At 48.1% G+C, this 12,998-nt stretch overlaps 1 protein-coding gene across 2 annotated transcripts in view; it reads left to right on the top strand.

Annotated features, from left to right (window-relative positions):
- The first annotated feature begins 787 nt into the window (after positions 1 to 787).
- The window catches only part of PPIE (peptidylprolyl isomerase E), a 71,558-nt gene continuing 59,347 nt past the window's right edge, over positions 788 to 12,998 (top strand). The window contains exon 1 of one of the 2 annotated variants that reach the window (XM_055094992.2): positions 788 to 822. The gene's annotated coding sequence lies outside the window, so the exon portion shown is untranslated. Of the gene's footprint in view, positions 856 to 12,998 lie in introns of both variants that reach the window. The other variant, XM_055094993.3, reaches the window with a different exon arrangement.

Here is a 12,998-nt window from a genome sequence, read left to right as displayed (position 1 = left end):
CTCTAAGCTTCCTTTCCTGGGCCCCAGCATGGGTGGGGGCGGAAGAGGGGATGAGTCACAAGATGAGACCCCCCCCCACACACCCATATCCCACCCGAAATTGGGAGGGGCCAAAGAGGAGCTGGGGAGGAGCTGGGTGGGAGAGGAAGGAGGTGGCTGGTCAGCAGTCCACATCTCTGCGTCCCCCCTCCCCACGCATCCACTCCCCTCACGCCGTGGGGCAGAGAGGAGGGTGCTGGTTGCGCGCGGAGAGCGCGGTATGGGTGGCGAAGTCCCAGCCTCTACCTAGCCCCGCGCTAGTCGTGGGTTCCCTCCAGCCACCCCTCTGGCCCTTCATTCCGGTCCCTCCCCAGACGGGCCCTCCTCCTTTCTCATGGACCCCCAAGAGGCCTCTCGCGTTCTCCCCCGAAGGACCCCTATGCCTAGCCATGGATCCTCCATTCCCCACCCTCCCGTTTTCCCGTCCCGTAGACGGAGCCGGTCCCCAGCCGCCGCCAGTCTCCGGCCTCGGATGTTGACACAAACCCGAGGCGGTTTACACTGAGCGGGTCTGGAAGCTTTCAGGGCCCCGGCAACACCTCCTCCCCGCACTTGGGGGTCTCCCCACAGCCCGGGCCGGCCGCCTGGGCTGCACTGGCGTCTGAGAGCTCCTGACACAAGGCTGTGGGAAGGAACCCTTTTAAGCCAAACTGGGGGCAAAAGGGGAGCAAGACATCCCAGGGCTGGGCCACGTGCGGGGCAGGGACTTCTAAGGATCTGTCGAAAGTCGGGGCGGACGGCTGGGGATTGGCCTAATCCGAGCGCGGACGCTGAAGAGCAGCGGTGAGAGGCGGGGCTTCTGCCCGCGCGGCGAAGGTAGAGGTGGGCTGGGCGGGGCGTTGGAGGATGGGGTCAGACCTGCCGCGAGTGGGGGCGAGGCTTCTGGAGCTGGTCCCAGAAATGCCTGGGCCAGGCTCGCTGGGGGAGGAACCCGTGGACGTCCCTTTTCTTTAGGACCTGTCCCGTTGCCCCTTGAAACGGTTTTGCTCTACCATTCTCGCGGCTGCGGGCTATGCCTTCTCTCTGCGGCCTTAGCAGGGGGCTGAGGGCTCCAAGGAACCTGCAGCTGTAGGAGAAGGCGCGTCCTTGGCACTATGGGTTGGTGACTCATGAAAGACAGGTGTTTGAAGCTCTAACTCTTTCACTTCTCTGATACCTTCTCAGCTCTGGGTCTTGGGGACCCAGAGATGAGCGAGAACCCCCCTTGCTCACAGTTAACCATAATCCAAGGCGTGAAGAAGTGGGGAGAGGCAGCACAGGTTACTAGAAGTGGTATCTGAAACCCTAACATTGACTGACCCAAGTTCATATTGCTAACATTGAGTCTCATTTTTGCCAATGATTCCATTTACGACCATGGGCAAAACCCTTCTCATTCTGGGCCTCCCAGTCTGTGAAATGTGGGAGCTGGCTCAAGAGGTCCAGAGGAGCAGGGGGAAATTTTCAACCAGGTGGGTGAAGAAAGACTGTCCCTTGGACAGAAGTATGTGGACATGAATCTGACTGCTCCACTTAAGAGTCCTGAGCCCCTTAACAATAGCTAATGTGTATCGAGAGCTTACTTTGTGTCAGGTGCTATTCTAGCATATTATATGTTACCATATAATATAAATTGGGAATAAGTTACTCAATTTATTCCCCATAAGAGCTCTGTGAGGCAGGTTCTATTATTACTCCTACTTAACAGATGAGGAAATCGAGGCACAGAGCGGTTAAGTGACTGACCCAAGTTCACATTGCTAGTAAAGAGAGCTCCAGTGCTGGGATTTGAACCCCAGCAGTCTAGCCTCAGAGCCCACACTTCTAATCAGTACACAATACTGCCTCTTCTTATGGTCCTTCAAGTCCTTAAGGGTAAGGACCTTAGATTGGAATATTTGTTTCTGATTCCCCAAGGTATTAGAAAGGCAAAATCCAGCCTCCTGGGCAGCCCTTCTGTCTCAGGTGAACAAGATATGGGATTCCAGCAGTACAGTAAACTAGAAGTAGTGAAAACAAGAAGCCCTCCTGGGCTGGGTGTGATGGCTCACACCCAGGATTTATGCCTGTAATCCTAGCACTTTGGGAGGCTGAGGCGGGTGGATCACTTGAGGTCAGGAGTTTGAGACCAGCCTGGCCAACATGGCAAAACCCTGCCTCCACTAAAAATACAAAATACAAAAATAAGGAGGCTGAGGCAGGAGAATCGCTTGAACCCAGGAAGCAGAGGTTGCGGTGAGCTGAGATCACGCCACTGCACTCCAGCCTGGGCAACAGAGTGATACACACACACACACACACACACACACACACACACACACACACACACACACAAAAGAAGCAGCCCTCCTGAACTGCAAGGGGGCCAGAGTGTGGCTTCTCCTGGCCATCCTATCCTCCAGGCATGACTACCCATGCAGCCTCACCCATGAATCATCTTGGGGCCATGTGACTATTCCTGAACTGCCAGTCATAACCCAGCTTCACCTGTTCATCATACTCAACTTTGAGGCCCTGATATTGGACCCTGCCTCTGTTCCCTTCAGTTTGATGTTTAAAGCAATAACAGCTGACATTGACTGAATTGCCTCACTGTCTACCAGACTATCTGCCAAGTCCTTTATCTGCATCATCTTACTTAATCCAGAAGATGACCACTACTAGGGATGATATTAAAAATATCTAACACTCCATTCAGGCATGAGCGTTATCAATCAGAACGGATACTGGCCTTAGTGCTAGATCAAGGTCTTAGTAGCTCTCTGTTCTGCCAAGAGTTAACACTTAGGTTATTGGATCAGTGAGGCAGGCAGGGAGAAGCAAGCATAGTAAGGAGTCAAAGGCTATGGCTGTTTACCAATCAATTTGGAAGTACTTTTATGTTTTAATAACCAGTTTAGCTGTACAGTGCATAGGGACTGAATTTCAGCCCTTGTTTCATTACTTTATTTCATGGCACAGGATGGAGCCTCAGAAAGGTTAGACAACTTGTCCATTGTAACACAGCTCATTAGTCAAAGAGCTGGGATTCCCACCTAGGTCTGACTTCAGAGCCCACACTCTTAACCACTGGCTGACTTGTGTTCCTGAGAAGGGGTAGCATCCAGAATTGAGTTGGGATTTCCACTATTATGAGCCAGAGGAATGTGGCTTAAGTTTTGGGCCTTTGTCATGGCCTTACTGTTCTCAGGCTTGGAGTCTTGGCAAACACCTGTTCCACATTGTTGAAGGAGCAGGCTCTGCAGAATGAGGAGGCAAAATCAAGCTGCACTGAAGGACAGGGTGGCTGTGCAGGAGGCCCCACAAAGGGGCACGGAGGGGAGTGAGCCCAGCAGGGTTTGGGTGAGGACAGAGGTCTGCAGACAGTGGCCACTTCAAGTTGTTTCATCTAAGTGCTAGCATTCCACTCCTCCTTGGTCCTGAACAGTGCCTTTATGATGGATAGTGCCTTCCTGATTCCCTGGGTTTTCTCTGCCTTGGCTAGTGCAGCCTCGTGACAGCTGGAATTCCCCTAGGTCTTAGATAGTTCACTGTCTTCTTTGTAGCTGGGAGAGAGTGAGATCACCAGAGTTGGGTTCCTTCCTTTTATGCTATTGGCTAAGCACGATTTTTTTTAAGAAGTCTCTCTATTATTTGGAAGAAGGAGAAGGAAAAGAAGAAGGAGAAGAGAAGAGAAAGAAAAGAAGGAAGAAAGAAGAAAAAAGACAACAACTACAGAGAGAGTGGAAGTTCCCTATAACTCCTTGCATGATAACTGCAGGGGACCTTGTGGTTTTGCCTGTCCTGAATCTATTCCCTCTTATTCTATTGGAGAAGCCATATGTATAATGGGTTAAGTGCACAGACTTACAGCCAGGTTGCCTAGGTTTGCATCCCACAGTTGTCACTTACCAGCTGTGTGACTACAGGCACATTACTTTACCTCTCTGTGTCTCTGTCTCTTTATCTGTAAAATAGGGATAATAAAATTAGTATTGGCCGGGAGCGGTGGCTCATGCCTGTAATCCCAGCACTTTGGGAAGCCAAGACAGGTGGATCACCTGAGGTCAGGAGTTTGAGACTAGCCTAGCCAACATGGTAAAACCCTCTCTCTACTAAAAACATGCCAGGCTGGGAGCAGTGCCTCGCGCCTGTAATCCCAGCACTTTGGGAGGCCGAGGCGGGCGGATCACCTGAGGTCAGAAGTTTGAGACCAGCCTGGCCAGGATGGTGAAACCCTGTCTCTACTAAAATACAAAAACATTAGCCGGGCATGGTGGCACACACCTGTAATTCCAGCTACTCGGGAGGCTGAGGCAGGAGAATTGCTTGAACCCGGGAGGCGGAGGTTGCAGTGAGCCGAGATCGTGCCACTGCACTCTAGCCTGGGCGACAGAGCGAGACTTCATCTCAAAAAACAAACAAACAAACAAACAAAAAATAAAATAAATAAATTAGCCGGGACTGGTGGCGCACACCTGTAATCCCAGCTACTTGAGGAGCTGAGGCAGGAGAATCCACTTGAACCCAGGAGCTGGAGGTTGCAGTGAGCTGAGATGGCACCACTGCATTCCAGACTGGGTGACAGAGTGAGACTCCATCTCAAAAACAAACAAACAAACAAACAAAAATAGTGTTTATTTTATAGGGCTACTCTGAGGATTAAAATGAGTTAATATATGCAAAGTGCTTAGCACAGATTTTACTTTGAGGAATTACAGTGTATAGTAATAGCACCCTATTATGTACAGTTGTGGTGGAAACTATCAGCTCAGGTGTCTTGCTTTCTCTCTCTCTCTCTCCCCTTCTCTCTCTTTCTCTCTCTCTCTCCCCCAAGCAAATCTGAATCTTGAGTAAAGTGACTCAAGGATGTAGATAGTTAGCACTGCTTTATTCCAGAGCAGTGCCCTAATGACCCTGTCTATTCATTCCTGCTATCTGAATCCCGTTTTCTGCTTTTCCTTTGAGTCAGTAAGCCATCCCACATCTCTTCCCCAGATTTATGTTTTAAACTTAGGTTATCTAGAGGTGATTTATGTTTGCTTTCAGGGAACACGTATTAATTTGATATATTTCTTTGTCAGTTATGACTTGTTGCAAGGTACAGAAAATCCGCCCTATGATGGGTTAGGCAAAAAGAGAATGTAATGGCTTAAGTAAAGAAAAAAAAACAGAAATAGGTTGGACTTTAGGGCTGGCTGGATTCTAGGGCTTAAACAACGTAATTAATACCTGACCTCTTTCCAAGGCTCAGCTCTGCTCTCTTGAGTGTTGGCTTAATTCTTGAGATCCACATAAAGACAAGATATCTGTGGGCATCTCCAGGCCAACATACTGTCAGGTTGGAGTCCCACAGAAAAGAAGAGAGCTTCTCTTTCCCACTGCAGCCAAAGTCCTGGGCTGGCTCTCATTGGCCTGATTTGGAGTCCATGCTAATTTCAGGGTCAATCGCTGAAGACAGGGGTATGCAGTACTCAGATTGGGCAGGCTTGAGTCATTTTCCTACACCCAGAACTGGGAAGCCAAGTCAAGTCCTCCCAAAGCATATGCCCCTGCCACCACACTAGGGAAGGAAGGTGTTCCTTCCAAGAAAGGGGTGAATAGATGCTTGGTGGAGAAAAACAATAGAGGTGCCTAGAGTTTATAAGAACACATACAAGCTGTACTATCAAACAAGTGGCACTCAAAGGGATAATTAAAGAAAGGTCAATAAGGGAATTATGTACATAGGTACGGTACAGTATGGTTGAGAGAAATCAATGAGGTATTGCCAAGCACCGTGAAGCTAGCAACAGTGGAGATCCAGTACCACCCCCAGGCCTCAGTGGGTGAGGGGAGGGGGCAGAGCTGTTTATTATAGGAGATAGCTTTTTAGAGAGAGCTGTGGCTTTTGGCAGAGTAACACAGCCCTTGCCAACACATGGCCTGGTATAGAGAGATTGAGGGTGGGTGGAAAAAATACCTTGACCTCCTTCAGTTCCCTTGTGCTGCTCTCCTACTATGTCTCCCATTGGCCAAACCCAACAGGAAGGCAGGGGGCAAAGAAGCCTAGTTAGTGCAGTAGTGCAGTTCATATGCAGGCTCCTGGGGCACAGAGCAGGGTAGATTAGGGTAGAGAGAGGCAGCAAACAGAAAACGAGATATATATATATATCCAAGTGCATAGGCTTTCAAGTCAGACAGATCTTGGACAAATTCTGTCTGCATTTCAGTTACCTAGTCTGTAAAGGGGAATAATAATGGGAACTACTTGTGTGAGGACTCATGAGGATAAAGTGCTTAGCAGAGTTCCATGGCACGAGTAAGAATGATACACAGATGAACATATAAATCATGGTTGTTACTGTGCTATATTAGTTGGGACAAAGACTAAGCTGCTATAAGAAATAGATCCAAACATACAATGACTCAAATGCAATAGAATTTTATTTTTAGTTTATATACAGTCTAGGGTCAGTGTCAGGTTGATGGGTGGTTCTCTTCTTTGTGGGGATTTGGGGATTTAGGCTCCTTCTACCTTGAGATGCTGCCATCCCTTAGGGCCTCCAGCCAGCGAAAAGGGAAAGACAGAGTGGAGGAGGCACATCTGCTTCTGAAGGCTTTGCTCTAGAAGTGGCACACGTCACTTCTTACATTCCAGGGAAAACAAAAACCATTCTATTAGATTGGAGAGGGAATTTATAATAAGAGATTTGATACAAAAGTGTTAGAAGGGCTGGAGGAGCAAAATGCAGATGGCGAGGTTGCCCTGAGATTTCTAATTGCAGGAAGCCACTAAAAGTGTTACAAGGGCTGGAGGAGCAAAATGCAGATGGTGAGGTTGCCTAGATTTCTAATTGCGGGGAGCGGGGGGCAAAAGGGAAAATGATGCTCTCCAGAGCCTTTGTTCATTGGCACTGCTGCTAACTCCATTGGAGCACTTGCAGCCACCGCCACTGGAACCACCACCACTACTGCCCTGCAAGAAGCCAGGAGCTCACACTCTCACTGATGCTGCAGTGCTGAAGTCTGAAGTCACCTGCTGCTGTGGCTGTCATTGCCAGAGCTAGGGGTCATAAGAGCCATGCTGCCAAGGCAGCTGGGGTGCCTGCCACCACTGCCACTGGAAGAGGGCTAGGAGTCTGCCCATTGTTTTTGCTGCTGCTCCTTCCACTGTTGGAGAAAGAAAAACAGGCTTCTCCCTTCTTCTTTCCAAACTCCCATAAGAGCCACTTGCTGGCAGAACCTAATGGGAAGTCAGTTGATAAAGGAATCTGAGAAATGTAGTTTGCAGGCTTCTAGCCCCTTGCTATACAGAGGGAAGCATAGTAGGATGAGAATAGTGTTGACAGCAAACAGACAAGTGACTGGTACTGTAAATTCAGATTGCTGAAGACTGTAGTTTCAGCCACCTTCTTGCAGTGTTTGTGGAGAGATGCTCAACTTCAGAACTAGCCCAACAATCTCTCTACACCACCCTAGATTTCTATAGAGGGCTGAGACAGGGGTACTATGATTGTAAAGGGAGACAGACTGTAGTCTCCTCTCATTTCTTGTGGGTGTATTCAAATGGTTCCCTTCCCCAAATCTCTGGGAGGGGGACTCCTAAGAATTAGCTCATTAAGTTTTGGGGTATCATCAGGAAAGGAAGTCTTTTTCAGGTTGTATCTCAGCTGACCCATACAATGCATCAGTCTGCCTCTGTACTGCAATGGCAAGGGTGGGATGAGGTGGGAAGAAGCACTGAGGAGAGAAGGTGTGGTGGAAATGCCAGTTGGAGCAGGTAAGGACTGGGCCCTTAAGTGGTCAGTTCCTGAGAGTTATGGAAGGTAGATCCTATAACCCGGTGGTGACCGGTGGAACTTTTTGCAATGATGGAAGAATTTGGTACCCAACCTATCCAGTATGGTAGTTACTAGTCACATGGGGCTATTGAGCATTTGAAGTGTAACTAGAGCAAATGAGAAACTAAGTTTAATTTTTTTTTTTTTGAGACAGAGTCTCACTTTGTCACCCAGGCTGGAGTGCAGTGGCACAATCTCGGCTCACTGCAACCTCTGCCTCCTGGGTTCAAGCAATTCTCCTGCCTCAGCCTCCTGAGTAGCTGGGACTACAGGCGCGTGCCACCACACCTGGCTAATTTTTTGTCTTTTTAGTAGAGACAGGGTTTTACCATGTTAGCCAGGATGGTCTTTATCTCCCGACCTTGCGATCTGCCCATCTCGGCCTCCCAAAGTGCTGGGATTACAGGTATGAGCCACCGTGCCCAGCCTAAGTTTAATTTTTAAATTAATTTTAATTTAAATAATCCATGTAGGTTGTGGTTATTAGATTGGACAGCACAGCTATAGACCCTGAAATTGGGGGTGAAGAGGCCAGATGAAATTGGGAGCTGAATGTTTTTTAAAACTCCTGCAGAGAAACATGGCATACTGCCCGCTAGAGATCTACAGAAAAATGTAGTTATGTTTCAAGGGACCATCAATACCTAAAAGAATGGCTTAGGATTGAGTATCTCACCAGCAGGATCTATAGAAACCTCACTGCCAGCTGAGTGTATAGACAGTGAGTTGGATTCGTGATGGCAAGGCTAAAATTCAACTGCCATACCAATTGTTAAAATATTGAAACATTTCCATATCAGCTTGCAAATAGCCACTTCCCCAAGTGCTTCCTGCCACCCCAGCCACTCTGCCCCCACCCCTAGAGCACCCAGGACTTTTGAAGTACCTAATGGAGTCCCTGCTGTCCCCTACCTCTGACCTGGCACAGCAGGGAGCTTTCAGGACCCTGCTCAGGGATTGGCAGGTGACTGTTCACCTGGGTTGGTGCCTGTGCCATTCTGGCTATTAAGTATTTAGAAAATCACCCCTGCTCTTGGGTACGAAAGCAACTGATGTGTGGTTATTCATGCAGGGGAATAGACATTATGGCCCACAGAAAACGGCCTGCCCCAACTCACCATTGGCAGTCACATGAGAAATCCTTTTCTTCCTTTCTTCCTCCTCCTAAAACCCACAGCAGAGAAGCAATCACAAGGAAGGGGGTAGGTGTGGAAATGCTCCGTCCCTGCCCACAGCCACCAGAGCTGTAAGTCTGCCCCTCATAGAATAGGGGCTGGGAGAGAGCTTTGGGTCAAAGGTGAAATTGAAAATTTAACTAATTTGGAAGAATTTCAGTAAACTAAAAGTGATTGAACTTGTGGGCTCTGGATTAAGGTGTTAGGTTTTTTAAAGGGAAGGCAAGGGTTAAAGAAAGACATACAGAGAGAGAGGGCAGCTCTACAGCAACACAGGTATATTGCAAAAACCTGTGGAGGTCGGGGATCAGCTTAATGCCAGAGCCCACCGCTGCTTACAGGCTGGGGTAATTATAAGCATGGGGGGGAGGGGTCTGGGCAGTATGGCTTGCTGCCCAGGAAGATGTTGATTACGTGTTCCCATGCTGAGGCGGTTTTGGCCCTTGTTCTGGCGGAATGTGGTGTTCCTTGCACTTTCTCCCAGCAGAATATGATAAGAGGCAGGTTGTTTCTCACAGTCCGTACCCCATGGAATGTTTCACTTCGACCAAGTTCTGCGAGATGGCGGGGGAGGGGGGAGCGGGGGCTTACAAAATGGTGCGGTTTGGACTAACAGTGGGGAGGGGTGGGAGAGCGACAAGAATCGGCACTCTTGATCCAGGTGCTGGCTTCCTTACTGATCTTCTTCTGTCTGCCATCGCCAGTCCCTGGCACAGAGCCCCCTCCTTCATCCTGGCCCTGAGATGCTCAGCCACTCAGACCAGTGCTTGCCCCATTGTTTGGCCACCTACACACAAACACACACGCACACACACACACACACACACCTGCAGCCTCAGTCTGTACTTGCGGAAAATGCCTGGCTCAAGCTGGGCCAATCAGATGTTGTCTCCTGGGAGTGTGGAATTTTGAATGGAGAAGAAGGAAATCTCATTATCATCACAGTGGAATCACATGCTCTGGGCAGTGTTCTAGGAAGAAAGCTCTATGATCCCTTGCTGTGGGATGTTCTAGGCCTGCCCTTCTGTGACAATTTCTTGGCTGTTCAACCCTTTCTGGGAGCCCCTGAGACACCCCCATGAACCTTCTAACATGTCATGCCAGCTCTCCCTCTCCAACTTCCCGCCATTTTTTCCCTTAAGTTAGGTGGAGCTGGTTTCTATGGCTCGCAGCCAAACACCTCTCAACTAATAAGGGCCATGCAAGATCAGAGATAGGAGGTGCGGTGAGAGGCAGCTGCCAGCAGAGGGGACTGTGGCCTCACTTTGAAGGGGCCTTTGAGTGGCCATAGAGGCCTTTGAAGGGAAGGTGGGTGAGGGAGCCGGGCAGTGAGGAGAAGGCTCTTCCTTGTGGTGTTTTATCCCAGCAAGGGCAGGGAGGGCACACAAGGAGATAATGAGATGGAAAGTCGGGGACTTTAATCCTATCACAGCTGCATCACCCACTTCACTCATGCTGTGACTTTGGGCAAGTCACTCCTCCCTCTAAGTTTGCTGACTTCGAAAACTGGGTTAAGACTAGAACCTCCCTTACAAGATCGTCGTGAAGATTAAATGTGATAATGTATCATCTTAAGCGCTTGGGACATTGTCTGGCACATACACTGTTATATATTTTTGCTGTTATTATTCTCATTTCACAAAGCACAGAACCAAAGGGCCAGAAATAGAGCCCCAGGAGAGCATATAGACATGCTTCAGACCATGGGGGGACTCTTTCTGGTACCCTGAGATTTGCAGTTCTAAAGCTAGATAGGGAGGATAGCTGGGTATCTTCCTGGGAGAGTCTGTGGGGATGAAAAGTTCCAGAGACCAGAACATGGGGATAGCCCAGAAAATGGAATCCATTCCTGATGACCAGGTGGTGGGAGTAGGGCCAGGTCATGGCTGGGAATGTGATGCATCCTGGTGAGGGCATCCACATCTCAGCATTTGTGGTCTCCAGAGATGCCCAGTTTGCTACTAGGACCTGTGATGGGCTGATTGACTCACAGGTGCTGGGGGCCAGACAGGGATCCTTAGGTGCATGTATTAGAAGCCAAGGGGACATTAAGAGATTATACCCAGCCAGGGGAATCCAGTCTTCTTGCCCTATCTTTTGGGTGCTCAAGGCCATGAGTACAGTAGGGGTTCATGTGTTGTGGACCTGGGAGATTAGAATAGCAGTTAAGATCATGGACCAAGGATGCACAGAGAGCAGGCTCCATACTCACCAGCCATGTGACTTCAGGCAGGTCACTAAATCTCTTTGAGTTTCTATTTCATCTTTAAAACTAGTTCAATTATAGTACTTTCTGTATGTGGCTATGAGGGTTATTGTAGGATTTGAGGATTTTTTTTGGGATGGGGTTGTTGTAATGATTTTAAAGCATTATCTATGCAAAGCAGTTAATATCTGGCATACTAACATTCAGTAAATGTTAGCTGCCACACTTACCATCATCAGGCCTGTCCAACTGTGGTTAGGACATGTGCACATTTTCAAGATGGAAAACTGGTCAGCAGGGGCAGCCAGGGTGGGGCTAGCCTTTCAGATCTTGGCCCCTTTCCTTCCCATCCAACCAGAGCTGAGCTTTCCCGGCTTCCAAACTTCTACAGTTGTTCTAGCCCAGAAAGGCACCCGGACAGACCCCTTCATGTGCATGCAACCTGTGCAGCCACACAGGGCTCCACTTAATTTAATGCTCTGCTGATGCCATTTTGAAATTCTTAATAATTCTTTAATCAGGGGCCCCACGTTTTTATTTTGCCCTGGGCCCCTGGAGTTAGGGAATTTTTTTCTATTCTCAGTCGCACCTATGATACCTTTCTTGCTGATTAAGTTCCTTGAATGGTTTTCTGTAGAGGTTTCTCCTCTTTACAATCATGTTGGGGATTTATGTTTAATTTTTTTCTTTTGTGAGACAGAGTCTCGCTTTGTTGCCCAGACTGGAGTGCAGTGGTGCGACCTTGGCTCACTTCAACCTCTGCCTCCCGGGTTCAAGCAGTTCTCCTGCCTCAGCCTCCTCAGTAGCTGGGATTGCAGGCGCACACCACCATGCCCAGCTAATTTTTGTATTTTAGTAGAGACAAGGTTTCACCATGTTGGCCAGGCTGGTCTCAAACTCCTGACCTCAAGGGCCACCTCGGCCTCCCAAAGTGTTGGGATTACAGGCATGAGCCACTGTGCCGGGCCTATGTTTAATATTTTATCTTTAAAATACTTGAGTTTTTATATTAGTTTGGTAACTTTATCATTCAAATTGTTTGTCTTTAGAATTGTCCACTTTTATTTTCTGTCTTTTGAATATTTAACTCTTGGTTGTGCTAATTTATTTATTATGTTTCTTCTTTTTTTTTTTTTGAGACGGAGTCTCGCTCTGTCGCCCAGGCTGGAGTGCAGTGGCGCGATCTCGGCTCACTGCAAGCTCTGCCTCCCGGGTTCGCGCCATTCTCCTGCCTCAGCCTCCCAAGTAGCTGGGACTACAGGCGCCCGCTACCACGCCCAGCTAATTTTTTGTATTTTTAGTAGAGACGGGGTTTCACCGTGTTAGCCAGGATGGTCTCGATCTCCTGACCTCGTGATCCACCCGCCTCGGCCTCCCAAAGTGCTGGGATTACAGGCGTGAGCCACCGCGCCCGGCCTATGTTTCTTCTTTAATATTTTTGCCACTTAAAGAAAAACTCTGAGTTTAATGATCTTAGAGCTTTTACTTTACTCATTTTGCCCTGAGAGTCTTCTTAACTTTTAAATTTTCATTTCTCATTAAGTTCAATTGTATTACTTTTTAAAATCTTCCATCTGACAGTCATTGCCTTATAAGGGCAGTTTCTCAGTGTTTGTCTAATATTAATAATGTTAATAACACTACCACAAAGACACAAAATGCTGTTAACATTGTGGTGTGGATTCTTTCAGATTATGTATCTAGGTATTCATCTGTCCTTCTGCTGGCCTATCTAAATATATATACATCATATACATATACATGTATATATACATATACATATAATTTTCAATTTGT

This window comes from Pan paniscus, chromosome 1 (genome assembly GCF_029289425.2).
Source record: "Pan paniscus chromosome 1, NHGRI_mPanPan1-v2.0_pri, whole genome shotgun sequence".
In the NCBI taxonomy this organism is placed as follows: domain Eukaryota; kingdom Metazoa; phylum Chordata; class Mammalia; order Primates; family Hominidae; genus Pan; species Pan paniscus.
This window is presented reverse-complemented; position numbering and strand designations above follow the sequence as displayed.